The sequence below is a fragment of the Podarcis bocagei genome, assembly GCF_964188305.1.
Source record: "Podarcis bocagei genome assembly, chromosome: 11".
In the NCBI taxonomy this organism is placed as follows: Eukaryota; Metazoa; Chordata; class Lepidosauria; order Squamata; family Lacertidae; genus Podarcis; species Podarcis bocagei.
The window spans coordinates 15,463,391-15,479,520 of NC_138136.1; the positions used below are offsets into that span (position 1 = coordinate 15,463,391).

General features: G+C 44.3%; 1 protein-coding gene across 1 annotated transcript in view; it reads left to right on the forward strand.

Annotated features, from left to right (window-relative positions):
* Nucleotides 1–263: 263 nt before the first annotated feature.
* Nucleotides 264–16,130, forward strand: part of MARCHF3 (membrane associated ring-CH-type finger 3) — a 153,976-nt gene continuing 138,109 nt past the window's right edge. The window contains exon 1 of the mRNA XM_081213880.1: nucleotides 264–371. The gene's annotated coding sequence lies outside the window, so the exon portion shown is untranslated. The remainder of the gene's footprint in view (nucleotides 372–16,130) is intronic.

Below are 16,130 nucleotides of genomic sequence, written 5' to 3' on the forward strand. Positions count from 1 at the left end.
AGCACCACTTTAGCTAATGGGGACCTCCCACTGCCGCTGCGCTGCCGGAGCACGATTTCTGTTCTCATTCTGAAGCAAAGTTCTTAACCTGAAGCACTATTTCTGGGTTAGCGGAGTCTGTAACCTGAAGCGTATGTAACCTGAAGCATATGTTGTAACCCGAGGTACCACTGTAGTAACTTGTGAGTTAGTGACTTTTCTGTGCATAGCTAAGAAGCATCGGTTTTTTCACCACGTCTTTCTGTTTCTTCGTTACATTTCAGGTTTGGCCGGTCGCCTTTGGCCCCAGCGAGCCAAGTTGGAGCATTTCACCACCACCACCACCACTGTTAATCTAAAGCTCGCTGCTGAAATGACAACTGGCGTCAAAGGTATGGCCTCCGCCGCAAGTAGCAGAAAGATGTTTTCCAATGCTCCAGTGAGAACGCTTGAGGGGAAGGGGGTTGTCTTTGTCCGTCCTTCCGTTGGCGCTTTGGGGAGGTGAGACGAGCCCCTTTGCCACTCGGATGACGCAGGTGGTGGCATGCTAGCCTATACATTCCCTTTGCTGCAGGAACATGGAGTGATCAGGCTGAGAGCATGGGGAACTGTGACGCAGGTGTGTTTAGCAGCCCCTTGTGCAGAGCATATGGATGTGCCGTTTGCATGAGTGTAGGCCCTCTGGAACCCATCAAAAGGATTGTGCTCAGGCTTTCTACCGACCGTTCAGATGGCCGAAAAGAAGCCGCGGATGCCTCGTCGCGCCAGTTGAGCTCAGCACGGGGACTGACCAAGTGGGTGGCAGGGTCCATGGGCCGGATTTACGAGCCGGGCCGTAGTTTGCCGACCCCTGGTCATTGTTCTTCCCTTAATTCTTCAAGAGGTGGTTGTAATGCTCCTCTTGAAGAAACTTCTCTTGAACTCTCATTATTTCTCTGCCTATCGTCTAGTAGCAAATCTCCGTTTGGGGGCAAGATGCATGAGCAAGTGTACTTAAAAGCTTCAGGTGCAATACTGATTTTCTGGGCCCATTTCATTGTGGCTTCCAACCTGGTTATGGAATGGAAATCCCTTTGATTGTCCCCGATGACTGATCTATGCCAGATGTGTAATGGGGAGTGCATCCCTGATTATTCTATTGGATCTCATGACTGAAAGTAAATTGGAAACACTGTTTCTCAAAAGATCTGCAAGTTGGTTCCAGAAGGTGATGTTGCCAGATTGGAATAGGGTATCATACTACTTGTTTTATGGTATCCCACAGAGTTCTGTTCTGTCCCCATGTTACTCCAAGCACAATTCAAAGTGTTGGTGCTGACCTTTAAAGCCCCAAATGGCCTTGGCCCAGGATACCTGAAGGAGCGTCTCCACCTCCATCATTCTGCCCGGACACTGAGGTCCAGCTCTGAGGGCCTTCTGGTGGTTCCCTTATTGTGAAAAGTGAGGTTACAGGGAACCAGGCAGAGGGCCTTCTTGGTAGTGGCACCCGCCCTGTGGAACGCCCTCCCATCAGGTGTCAAGGAAACAAACAACTATCTGACTTTTAGAAGATAGGCAGGCCTGTTTAGGGAAGTTTTTAATGTTTGATGTTTGATTATGTTTTTAATATTCTGTTGGGAGCCGCCCAGAGTGGCTGGGGAAACCCAACCAGATGGGTGGGGTATAAATGTAATATTATTATTATTGTTGTTGTTGTTATTGTTGTTGTTGTTATATTGCATTATGGGAATGGTCATCTGAAGTTGGGTGCTATCAATAAGTGGAAGACACCCAACTCTGCTTCTTCTTTTCATTGGAACCTGGTGTTACTGTACATAAATAACAGGTAGATGGAGTCAGTAATGGGCTGGATGTGGGTTAGTATACAGATTAATACAGACAAGACCGATGTGCTGTTGGTCATTCACTTGTCAGCTGAGGGAAAGGATATTCAACCTGTTCTGAATGGGATTGTGTTCCCTCCTAAGGATCAGGTCTGCAGCTTGGGTGTGATTTTAAATCCCTGATTGCTGATAAGTGCACAGGTGGCATTCATAGCTCATATTGCCTTTCATCGGTTCTGGCATGTACGCCAGCTGCACCACTCCTTGGAGAGCTATACTCCAGTCACAGTTATTCCATCTCCGATGACATCCTATGGAATAGGGCATAAATTGGTTAGGGTTCACATGAATGTCCTCACTTCTTAATTCCAGCTTCCTACACATAATGCATCAATCCTTTGAAACTTGCACTTCTCTGCATTTTGCAATGTAGTTTGCCCAGCAAAGTAGGGACCAAAATGTATGTTTGGGGAAAGTGTGTACACAAATGTGTATATTAGTGAAAGCAATGTGTAGAAAAATAATTATATCACAGGAAAACGGCTTGCAAAAATGTGTATATTGGGCAACAATGTGCACAAAAATGTATGAAGGAGGAGTAAGGTGCATGAAAATGCTTATCAGGTTTTGGATAGATATTGCTATATAAAAATTGCAAATTGGTGCAGAAATGGGGTGAACTGGATATAAGATTGGAGAAATGAGAAACCAGGATTGCTGGATTGCTCCATCCCTGTGCGTCACCCATGGAGCTGCTTTTAAAAAGCTTTTTGCAACTATAGCTGGCACATTTGGGCTGACCACTGAGAACGTTTTACACCAGTGCCTAAATGATCTGCGCTGTCTGCTAGTTTGCTGCTAGGTGGAATCCAAAGTACTAGTCTTGCAATGCCCATCATCCCTGACCACTGGTCTTGTTAGCTAGGGATGATGGGAGTTGTAGTTCAAAGAATAGCTGGAGACCCAAGGTTGGGAAACACTGGTTTAGAGCTTTAAAGGCTATCTATAGGGACACGGGTGGCGCTGTGGTCTAAACAACTGAGCCTAGGGCTTGCTGATCAGAAGGTCGGCGGTTCAAATCCCCGCAACGGGGTGAGCTCCCATTGCTCAGTCCCAGCTCCTGCCAACCTAGCAGTTTGAAAGCACGCCAAAAAGTGCAAGTAGATAAATAGGTACCGCTCCAGCGGGAAGGTAAACAGCGTTTTCATGCATTGCTCTGGTTTCACCAGAAGTGGCTTAGTCGTGCTGGCCACATGACCCGGAAAACCTGTCTGCGGACAAACGCCGGCTCCCTCGGCCAGTAAAGCGAGATGAGCGCTGCAACCCCAGAATCGTTCATGACTGGACTTAACGGTCAGGGGTCCTTTACCTTTACTTTTACCTTGAACCTGTCCGTCAATTATAGTTTTTATCAGAAGCTCCTCTTAAGATTATTATAGCAAACATTAGAGCAAGGGATATTTTTGCTATTAAATTCTATAAAATATTAAGGATTCGTTGTATTCAGTCTTGATTTAGAGCAGGTCCAATTAAGGCATGATTGGCCTCCATATTTGGTCAAGCCCTCATCCACTTGCCCTATATCAGGTGTGGGTCGGGTCAAGTAATGGCTAAGACAAAAAAGGGGTTTGCAGGCTGTTTGTGGTCCTTTGAAGATTTATAGTGCTTGAAGAGAGTGGTGTAGTTAAGGAGGACTGGAAACCTCTTATAAAATACTTAAAAAGTGATCGTAAACATACTAAAACACAAGTAGGATTTGAATAACGAACAGCCGTGAACGATGTCTTTTATAATAATATGGAGAGGATAGGGTGCAAAATGAGTCATAATATGCAGCAATATTAGAAATTACTCCACTCCACAGAGGAGTGGAGGGGAAGTCAAATGTTAGTTGAAAATTATGGAGGAATTTAAAGATGTATGTGTGTTAAGCTTGTAACCTTTTGAAAATTAGTATTCTCAGAAGCGCCAATGATCAGCTGATTGTCACGGCTTCAAAGCACTGCACAGGGCTCTAATAATCAGGGTTGCAGGAGACCCTGTGCAAAGTTTTGAACCTCTCAGGGGCAAAAATGGGTCACTGACATCATCATGTCAGGTGACTGACAGGCAGGCAGCCCCACCCACCTGGCAGAGGTGGCCAGCAGTCCCCTGCTTTACAGTGTCATTAGTATATTTTAACATTTATATTAATACTAGAGGTGTACATGGCATTTCACAGAGGATCGTAGGTGAAAAGAAGCTTACAATTTAAATGTTGACGAGAGAGAATGATGAGACCAAGGCAAGGGCAGCTAGGGAAGAATGCAAGCAATATTGGAAAGATGGAACACTCTTATTAAATGGTTCCCCTCACACAAATATGTTTAGGATCACAGAGTGTGGCTTTGTATCATAACAGACAGAAGAATATAAAAGAACCACACAAAGAAGGCAGTGCTTTTCAGAACCAGTGGTGGGCAGATATAAAATAAAGATTTAGCGTTTCAGATTTGAGATTTTTAAAAGCTCCGACAATCCTATAGAGCTGAACAAGGAAATCAGTCATCTCAAACACGAGACGGGAAATGTCATGGTAAGCCGAACTGATGCATTTTCCACCAGCCTGACACTCCTCTTTGTACATTGTTGCCATCTGAAAGAGTTTCTGAACTATCTGAATTCATACCAGAGAATGAGCGGGAACCCTCTTTCCCCCAATTCGGATAATGCCCTTTTTCATTCGGGAAAAGGTAACTGAAGTATTTGGGCTTGTCTGTTGCTGTGATCTTAGAACCATGCGAGACATCAATGTCTGTGCTGTAATAAAGAAGCAATTGCTGTGGTGTAGCAGGAATGTGAAATAAGCTTGTTGGCGGTGGGGGGGCGGGCGGAGAAGGGCTGAAAACACATGAGAGAGCAGCGTCTCCTTCTGGAGAGGAAAATGAGAAGGATGCCAAAGACCCCGGTTTTAAAACCAGCTTCCATAAACGTCAAGATTTAGAAGTTCACGTGGCCACCCATTTGCTGTGATTCTTCCATAGGAAGGGACTTCATCTGCTTCCTAATAACCCACAAGCTATTTTCTGAAAATGGCAAACCATCATCTTTAACCACTTTGTTGTGTATATTTATTTGCAAACTATGTACAGTGGTACCTCGGGTTACAGACCCTTCAGGTTACAGATGCTTCAGGTTACAGACAGCGCTAACACAGAAATAGTATCTCAGGTTAAGAACTTTGCTTCAGGATGAGAACAGAAATTGTGCAGCAGCGGCACAGCAGCAGCAGGAGGCCCCATTAGCTAAAGTGGTTGTTACAGGTTAAGAACAGTTTCAGGTTAAGAACAGACCTCCGGAACGAATTAAGTTCTTAACCTGAGGTATCACTGTATTCCACTTTTCCAGTAAATTGTTCTCATATTAAAGCCCAGAGGCTGCCCTGTATACTTGAAGGAATGTCTCCACCCCCATCATTCAGCCCGGACACTGAGGTCCAGCTCCGAGGGCCTTCTGGCAGTTCCCTCCCTGCAAGAAGTGAAGTTACAGGAGACCAGGCAGAGGGTCTTCTTGGTAGTGGCACCCACCCTGTGGGACACCCTCCCACCAGATGTCAAGGAAAAAAACAACTCTCTGACTTTCAGAAGACATCCGAAGGCAGCCCTGTTTGGGGAAGTTTTTAATGTTTGATCTTTTATCGTGTCTTTAATATTCTGCTTGGAGCCGCCCAGAGTGGCTGGGGCAACCCAGTCAGATGGGTGCCATATAAATAATGTTATTATTATAATAAAATTATAATCAGTGGGGACCACTCCCCTCTCAATTTTTCTGGAATTAATAAAATTGTCAAAATTGTCATAGATGGGAGGGGGGATTTAACCATGCTATTTTCATTAATTCAGTGTTAAGATACCAGATTTTTATTCTGGTACTGAACAGAGTATGCACATATGTCCTAAGAGCGTATTGTCATGAAAACTGTGTTGCCATTTCCGGCACAAAGGACATGATAGACTTCCTTAATAATATGCCAGCTCTTTCCTATGTTGGTGCCATCTTGCACCATGGGCACCCATAGTGTGGGACACATCTGCTTTTACTTCCTTTTCAGCTATTGTTAAGGGTATTTGATCTTCTGGGTGTTATTAGATTGTGTATCTCCTAATACAGTCATTCAAAGTTACACAGTAGATTGATGCTTTTCTCTCAGACAAATGGAACCATCATCTGCCCACCCCCATCCAATCTCTCAATGAGCTGCCAAAAATCCATTCACATCTTCTAGTTTGTAAAAGTTTGCAGTATGCACATACTGAGGTCTATCTTTGTGTGAACCCCTTTCTGTTGGGATTTTATAGCACAGTAATAACCCACCAATAGCTGTTTTGGGGAAACCGAGTTTGGGCAAAATGGAAAGTGGCTCAACGCATATGCAAGATCAGCCCAACATAGGATATTTTCATATGAAAGAGAGAAAAAGAGGGAGAATAAAGGAGCTTTAAAATAATTTAGGAACCTACATGACCTTCTGGATTGGGCCAAAGTCCCATCTAATCTAACATCCTCTTCTCACAATGGCAACTGAATGCAGACCCTCCAAGTGTCCCCATTTTCCAGAGACAGACCCAGATGTACAGAAACCATCCAGGTTTCTGATTTGACCCAGGAATGGCCCACTTTTCCTTAGGACATCCCTATTTTCATGGGAGAAATGTTGGAGGATATGGAGTTATGCAGCCCACGAGCCAAGAAGATAAGCAACTGTATACCCTTTAGAATAATTTTTAAAAATATTTAATAGGGAAGTTTTTTAACGTTTATGTTTTATTATTTCTTTATATATGCTGCAAGCCACCCAGAATGTCTGGGGAAACCCAGTGAGATGGGAGGTGTATAAATATTATTATTATTATTATTATTATTATTATTATTATTACCCTATTTTCATCAGATTAATGTTGGAGGGTACACAGCTGTGAATGCGAAGCCTGTCTGTAGATGGCACCTAGCATGGATTCACTTTAGAAATATGTGCATCTGAAACTTAAATCTTCTATATTTTTACACTGGAAAATTAGTCTGGATGTCTTCACCTGAGGGGTTCCTTACAGCCCCATGATTCTTGATTGTGAAACAGACGTTTGATCAGAAGAGGATAAATGAAACCAGGAGGAGTGGTGGAGATTATCTTGACTTGATAGCTCTGGCAAGAGCGGCCAACTACCTGCTTTTCTTAAGGTGATTTGTCTCAATGGATGGTTTCTCCCTGATAGGACAGATCCATTTGGGAATCTAGGCTTATCCTCCCGTCCCAAGGAGCCTTGCCTGAGAGATAAAGAGGGCAACAGTCTAGCAGTCTTGTGTGAAGGGAACACAGAAGCCTGCCGCTCTGTGAGAACCCAGTGTTGATGCACTTTTGAAACCTTATGTGGCTTAGCAAAAGGTAAAGGACCGCTGGATTGTTAAGTCCAGTCAAAAGCGATTATGGAGTTGTGGTGCTCATCTCCCTTTCAGGCCGAGGGACCCGGTGTTTGTCTACAGACAGCTTTCTGGGTCATGTGGCCAGCATGACTAAACTGCTTCTGGCACAACAGAACACCGTGATGGAAACCAGAGCACACAGAAACACTGTTTACCTTCCTGCTGCAGCGGTACCTATTTATCTACTTGCACTGGTGTTCTTTCGAACTCTTAGGTTGGCAGGAGCTGGGATAGAGCAACGGGAGCTCACCCCGTAATGCAGATTTGAACCATCGACCTTGTGATCGACAAGCCCAAGAGGCTCAGTGGTTTAGACCAAAGCACCACCTGCATCCCAAATAAACAAGCACACAATCACTGATAGGTCCCCCCACCATTGTGAGGCTCAAAGCAATGAAGATGATGCCTCCCCAGCTGTTGCCATTGGCTGTGGGTTTCTTGTGATGTCACAAAAGCACTTGGCAACTCAGTAGAGATAAAGCCAGACCAAGGGGAAAGCCCCATTCTATTTCCAGCAGGACACACCTGGCAATGGATGTGACATTCAGCACTGCCCAGGTTTCTTCCACTTGGAGGAGGCAAACTGGTGAATGGAAGGAGGCAATCCTCTGGCAGTGGGATGCTAGGGAGCGATAATAAGGCAGGTTTGCTTGCTTGAAGGCTGCTGGTATCTGTGGTTGGAAGCTGGAGGACGTCTCATGATGGACCTAACAGTAGCTTCTGGCACAATGGGACACTGTGACAGAAGCCAGAGCACACGGAAACACAATTTACCTTCCTGCTGCAGCGGTACCTATTTATCTACTTGCACCAGTGTGCTTTCAAACTGCTAGGTTACCAGGAGCTGGGACAGAGCAATGGGAGCTCAGCCAGTCACAGAGATTCAAACTGCCAACCTTCTGATTGGCAAGCCAAAGAGGCTCAGTGGTTTAGACCACAGCGCCACTTGTGTCCCTTATGTGAGAGCAGAATCTGTTTGAGTGTTGATACTATGATTCCCCTCCCACCCCCATAATTTGTTTGGTCTGCTTTCATAAATAAAGCATCATCACAGAAACCCCATAGGTCTCCAGTAACTTTGTTCAAAGGATGCAAACCCCATGGCGTGAGGCGTACCCACTGAAACCTCTTGCCACTCGGAGACTGTGGTGCATGCTATATCATCAGATATGTTTAACTCGACTAAAAGAGCATGCTGGTATTTATTTCAGAGTTGCTGCTCTGTGTGCTGTTTTGGTAAGAGTGGTTTTCACTGAGGAAAATAAAATATCAAGCCTTTATTCCCCCTGCAAAAGGAAACTTACTTGCAAAGCAGCTATGCTTGATAAAAGACACAGATTCTATTTAGGTCCTTGGCAATCTCAATTTTTTAAGATGTAGGCAACGCAAGTCCAACAGGATGAACTATCTAAGTTTATCTTTAAGCGTAATGATATTGTAGTGCTTGCTTCTAAGAATGGGGGTGCCGAAAGCACAGCTTAGCATTCATAAGGCACTTTCTCTGTGTTATAATCTTTACCCCTCTCATCTTTGCAACAAAGCTGGGAGGTAAGCTTTAATATTGGAATTAATAATTATGATCGCCACCAAAAACTTACTAGAACGGCCGCTTCCATTCTGTGAACTGTTGATCATAGAATAAATTTTTCCCCAGCAACGCTTTTTAATAATAAATGAGTAATCTGATTTATTTATTTACTGGGTTTTTCTCCCTCGCCGCCACAAAGTTTTAAAATGCCATACAAATGCTTCCTATCCACAGCCTGATAGGCCTTGGCTGGGCTAACTCTGCTGCATGAATCAGTCTTGATCAGCGCACAACATGGATCTTGCCTTTGGGCATTTATTTTTATTTATTTTAAAAATAATGTCTATATACCAGCTTTATCTGCCAATGATCTCAAGGTGCTGTGCATGAGGCGGGTTAGGTGAGTTTCCTGGCAGAGTGGGGATTTGAACCCTACTCTCCCGTGTCCTAGTCTAACGCTCTAAGCATGGGTGTTGAAAGAACGCATGCGCTTCCTTTCCCTCTGCCATACATTGGACTACTGCAATGCGCTGTTCTACGTGGGGCTACCTTTGAAGGTGACCTGGAAACTACAACTGATCCAGAATGCAGCAGCTAGACTGGAGACTGGGGGCGGCTGCCAAGACCATATAACATTGGTCCTGAAAGACCTACACTGGCTCCCAGTATGTTTCCAAGCGCAATTCAAAGTGTTGGTGCTGACATTAAAAGCCCTAAACCAGGCATAGGCAAACTTGGCCCTCCAGATGTTTTGGGACTACAACTCCCATCATCCCAAGCTAATAGGACCAGTGGTCAGGGACGATCATAAATTGTTGTTGTTCTTGTTGTTCTTCTTCTTCGTGTTGTTGTTAAGGATGATATACAGTCACACCTCGGGTTGAACGTGTTTTGGGTTGAGCGCGTTCGAGTTGCGCTCCACGGCAACCCAGAAGTAATGGAGCACGCTGGCACGCTGGCATGTGCAGACGCTCAAAATGACATCATGCGCTTGCGCGGAAGCAGCAAAACGCGACACGCGCAGACGCGCCGTCGCGTCTTACGTTCTGTTCGGGATGCGAACAGGGCTCCAGAATGGATCCTGTTTGCATCCCGAGGTACCACTGTATATGCATTCCAACCTCTTGGGACCGTAACGCTCCTCCACATGCAATGGGCCCTGCACAAGACAAAGATAAGTAGTGGTGGCTGAACTCTCTTTTAGAGAAATTGTAATCTGCTGCTAATGATTGAGAAATTCCCAATTATGCAGTTGGTCAGAAACCCTGGGGGTTTCTTGGAGAGCAGTTTGAAATCTGCTAATCAATCATGAAAATACGTACAGATTTTGGTGCTTTGTTATGGATTAGTAGCAAGCTCCAAATCTCGTAGATGAGATGCGTTTGTTCTAGGGCAGTCCTGGAGGAGAGCATCTGCCTTCCGAGGACACTTCCCATGCTCTTGTTTGCGCACTGAACCAACAGCGTGGGAAGCTGCCATGTGGATGGGCCTTGAGATAACCATATGCCATAGAAAACTGTGCAGCACTTTGTTGCATAAACACTGGGTATTTATTGACGAGGCTTGAGTCGGCTTGGCAGCAACTGCAAACACCATTGTGCAAAATGACACCTGGGCTGTCAGGATCCCTGTTCCCCGTTGGTGAGGAGTACCACATTCTTAGAATTATTCATTTGGTTATTATTATTATTTTTATATATTGTATTCCACCCATCCAATTGGGTTGCCCCAGCCACTCTGGGTGGCTTTCAACTAGTGCTTCCCCCCCTTTTTTTCTTTTATTGTTGTTAGCCGCTCTTAGCCCGGCTTTGGCTGGGGAGGGCGGGATATAAATAAAATTCTACTATTATTTATTAGTATTATTATTATTAGAAAAAGAGGTGCTGGAACTCACCGTGAAGTACAATAAAAGCCACACATTTTAACAACAACAAAAGAGGTGCCAGAATTTTGTACCCTTGGGTACCCCCTGAAAAAAAAGGCATTGCTTCAAATGCATATAAAAAAAATAAGAAAACATTTTGGAGGATTGCATCTGGGGAGAATAAATTTGTTTGGCAATCTTTCCCTTTTTTGTGTGGGTAATAAACTGTGAACAGAAGGAATGAAAGAGTCGGCTTTCTGTGACTTGCAAGGTTCTGCAGTAAGCTAAGAAGCAGGGAGGAACCCCAAACCAGGTATTTGTGTATCGATAAAAGCACACACCAAAATTGAAAAGGCCGTTTGAAAAGCTTGCAGAACACATTGCCATTCATCACGAGAGAGTGGGCCCTCTCTTCCGCCTCTAATTCCGTGTTTGCTGGTGCTACTTTGAATCTTTGCTTTGGATGGTGATGGAAACCATCCCCTCATGCTAGATTAAGCACTTGGATCCGTGCCCAAAATGCCTGGGGTTATTTGGATGCGTCGATGGAAGCATGCAGCGATGATTGAATTTGAATCTGTTATGAGAGCAAGTATTCCAGCAGAAATAACCTAAGCTTATGAACATAGGGTACCCTGCACAGATGGCTGTGGAGCTGTTGCAGTTAAGAGGCTGTTACTAGGCTTCCTCCCCCCCCCCCGCTCCCCGCCCCCACCCCCACCCTTAAGAGAGTTACATGCAATACATGCGTTGCCATCAAACCAGCTTCTGAATGCGTATTCTCTCTCTTTTCTTTTCAAAGAAGTTTTCCGGGCATATTTTACCTGACATGAAGCTTGCCAGGGCAAGGGCCTTTTTGAAGTTTAGATCCGAAGTCCATCATCTTACTCAAGACCAGGGCTGATGACCTAGTATTCCCTTCCCCTCCCCCTCCCCCAATTCTTTTAAAGAAACTGTGGCGTGGGGTGAGTTCCTCCCGAAAACAGCAGGGCATCACACATGTTTGGAAGAAGGATGCTACAGGAGGATTCTGAGCCCAGGAGCTTCTTCCTTTTGCTTAAATGAGAAAGGAATAGATTGGTCTGCGGAGTGCTCTGCCCTTGAGGGTTTTGCTCCCTGCTGCCGCAAACAGAGGCATCGCTCTTTTTGCCTTGCTGTCTCGCTTCATTCTCTCTGGTGCCAGACAAGGGTTTGGAGGGTGGGGGGAAAGGAGTTGTAAGCACATTATGGGGCAGCGTGATTGGTCTCTTGGGAAGATGCCAGATTCTCAGCTCTCCAGCATCTTTTCCCCACCCCTAGTTCATGCAGAGAGCAGCACTGATGTATTTTTTAAAAGAAATCTGGAGACGTCCCAGCGATCTGTCTCCAGCGATGAGGATAAAACTGAATGACCGCGTAATAAAGCAGAGCTCACCTTTATGTTCACCTGGACTATGAGGTTGTTGCTTTTACTTGAAACAAATGAGACTGGAAATGCTGCTTTTCTGGGAGACTGACACTGGAGAATGACCATGTCTCCACAGAGCACCGCTTTGGCAAGGTGAAGTAAGGATAGTGCAAATGTAGCCAAGAAGCTCAAATCATAAAGGTAAAAAAAGGGTAAAGGACCCTGGGATGGTTAAGTCCAGTCAAAGGAGACTATGGGGTTGCGGCGCTCATCTCGCTTTCAGGCCAAGGGAGCTGGCGTTTGTCCACAGACAGCTTTTTGGGTCATGTGGCCACCATGACTAAACTGTTTCTGGTGCAACAGGACACTGTGATGAGTGCCAGAGTGCATAGAAATGCCATTTACCTTCCTGCCACAGCAGTACCTATTTATCTACTTGTACTGGTGTGCTTTCGAAATGCTAAATCAAATATATGACTTGACACTCTTCTTTGGAAATTAAACCAATGTCCAGACTTTAACATTCCAAAACTTTACTTGCAGAAACTTATAGATGAATTAGAACATAATATTTACATGCTTGTCCAAGCATGGGCTTAGAGTCTCTTCTTCTTACTTCCAAACAACACTATTTTCCTCTCTTTCCAGAGCTCAGCACTTTCAGCCTTCTGTATCTCAATTAGGCCATGCCTTGCAGCTCCTATGAGAGATTTCCACTTTTTCCTTCTCCTGCAATTTTGCTCTCTCTCTCTTTCAAGCAGAGAAGAAGCACTGCGACACTCTACTCAACTTAGCAGTGTTCACAGTGGATTCTAAAACACAGTCACCTTGCATCACATAAAATCACTGGTTACCTTCCATGTGTCCAATGTTAGCCAATCACATGAGAACTACTACTCTCTAGAATTCAGTTACCAAACAGTCAAATCTAAACACATAGTAAAGCATGCAATCATTTACAATTTCAGTGAATTAAATGACTATACTTAAGAGAGCTGAACATTGAAAATGTGGTGGTATGTATATCACCTTGGCTATCAACTCCTTTGATGGCAATCCACTTGAGTGAGGCCTTACAGCTGTCTAGTTCATTCATTCGTTCATTCATTATTGCATAAGTATCCAATTTTTCTTCATGCAGCTCAAGGCAACCCGTATGGTTCTCCTGCTCCCCATTTTATCCTCACAACAACCCTGTGAGGGAGGTTAGCCTGAGAGATAGTGACTGGCCCACAGTCACCCAGCGAGCCTCTTCGCTGAGTGGGGATTTGAACCCTGGTTTCCTAAGTCCCTAGTCCAGAATTCTATCCATGACATCACACTGGCTCTCAAACTTTTAAGACTTTTAAGTCTCAGACTTATCACCCTCTTCCGTGCAATGCTTGTTCAAACTCGGATCAAACTATAGTGGAGAGACATCTTGTTCCCAAGTAATGGAAGAGGGGACCAGTGCCATCTTCTTAAATATACACTGATTTTTCTCTGATCCTAAGATTAGGCCTTTGAAAATTTCCATGATTTCCCCTGTCCCCACCAAATATCCCAGATTATTTTTGAAGTTGCTAGGAATGGTGGGTGAAAATTGCATGGCATTCTGAATTGTTTCCCTTCGAAATGAACAAGGGCAGGGGGTGGCAAGGTTTACCTTGCCTGGGCCGGTTCACTCCAGTGGAGATCCTTCCGTGGGCCGGCGATTTCCGGCGTCTGCGTCTGTGCAGACACGATTTCTGGTGCCACAGAAACAAGTCCCCGCACCGTGCCGGTTTAGCGCAGTGCGCAGGGACTCGCTGAACGCGCGGCTTGATTCAGGGGCAGCTCGTGGGCTGGTTAAATGACTACCGTGGGCCACTTGTGGCCCATGGGCTTAGGTTGCCAATCCTTGAACATGGGTGTGCTCCACATCCATTTCTTGGAATTTTGTGTGTGTGTTTGAAGAGTCAATGTAGCTCTTCATATCCTTTCACAATTGTTTGGGTGCATGTGTATATTTTGAAATCTAGTATCTAATTGGAGCACAGAGTATCAAGAGAGAATACAACCCTAAAGCTGTTGCAGTGGGATATTCCGGTGGCGCTGGCAATTTTTAGTTGGCTTATGTTACTGTTTTTAAAGACCTCCATGTGTCTCATGGCATGGCAGAGGAGTGCTCTAAAGAAAATTAAAATTTGAATGGAAATGGAAATAAAATTTGACCCAAGTGTGGGCAGGATTGTGGGGAGGGGGAGGCTATGCAGTGCTTTTTTCTGGGGGGACGCATACCCCTACATATTTTGTGAATCTAATGAGAGAAGAAACTGGATTTTTTTTTAAAAAGTTTCTTTTCTAGCACAGAGAATCGTCAGTTCCATTGCTACCCCTGATGGTGGCCTCATTTCCTTTCCCAGTTTTTCCTGAGTCTCAGACAGAAGTGAGCGTTTAATGTGTGAAGCAGTGTGGAATGTGGATGTGTGGTGTTTTACTGATGAAAGTTTGGCCTCATTGAGGGGCAGTATTTCAATATGAGTAGGAAAATTACTAACTATTTGTCATCAGAGGAATCAGGAAGATGTTAGTGCACACAGCCTCATGCCAATGTGGAAGTTACTGTGAGCTATCAGCTGTGTAATATGAGGTAATAATGCTTGTTCTTTGTACTTGTGTCCATTTACTGTATTTAATTTTCCCTGTTTGAACTATAAATTGGTGATTTTCTTGAGTCAAAATGAGAGTACCCCTAAACATTTTTTTTAGAAAGAAAGCACTGAGGATATGTATCACTATTTGGCATTGTCCAACAGGGACTTCTGAAGATCATACAGTGGTACCTTGGATTACAAATGCTTCAGGTTACAAACGCTTTGGGTTACAAACTATGCTAACCTGGAAGTAGTTGCTCTGGGTTGCGAACTTTGCCCCAGGATGAGAATGGAAATTGCACAGTGGCAGCGGGAGGCTCCATTAGCAAAAGCTCACCTCAGGTTAAGAAAGGTTTCAGGTTAAGAACAGACCTCCAGAACGAATTAAGTTTCAGGTTTCAGGTTAAGAACAGACCTCCAGAACGAATTAAGTTTCAGGTTTCAGGTTAAGAACAGACCTCCAGAACGAATTAAGTTCGTAACCGGAGGTACCACTGTATAACCTTATATAACAACAACAACAACAACCTACTATTTATACCCCACCCATCTGGCTGAGTTTCCCCAACCACTCTGGGTGGCTCCCAACAGAAAATAATAATAATAATAATAATAATAATAATAATAATAATAATAATAATAATAATAATAATAATAATAATGTGATACAACATCAAACATTATAAACTTTCCTAAACAGGGCTGCTTTCAGATGTCTTGCTATAGTGATTCTTAAAGCTTTGGGGAAAAGAAAAAAAGATTGAATCAGTGTTCAATGAGTTCAGCACCTAGAATGGGGCCCTATTTTGTCTCAGCAACTCTGTGCCTCTTGAAAACCTACTCCAGAAGGCTGGGGACATGGAGAAATGGCATGGGAGGTAGTATGGAGTCGGGGGGAGGAATTGATGGAAATTTCCCAAGCCCCTACTTCTTCTACTTGTGGAAGACTCTAAGATCTAAGACCCTTGCACTCACAAAAGTGCATCTTATTTGAGTGAAAGACTCCTTGCTTTGGGGATCCAACCAACTGTCACTTGGGCAGAAATTCTGCCTTAAGGAAAGACATCTGAATGTTCCACAGCAAATCTTTTATAAATAAACTACCGTGCACTTGCTTTACCAGAAACTACCGTAATCCTCTGGCAACATCCTTTAGCCTCAGTTTTCCTGCCTAGTAAAATGAGGACCATGACCACCATGTTGGTCTGTTATGAGGATAAATTAGAACAGGGACACGTGCTTCTCTGAGGTTTGGAGGAAAGCTGGGCTACGAAGACAAGCAAATTATTTGAAAAGAGATAAGACAAAGCCGTTTGTTTACAGTGAGATAGTTCTAATGTTCTCCTTGAGAGATGTGCGACAGGATTGTGTTTAATCCATTTAGAAAGTGAACGAGAAATTGCCGTTTTCAGAGTTGCAAATGACAGCAGTACCTGCAGCAACTAATCCAGCTATGTCAAGATGATTACTTCAT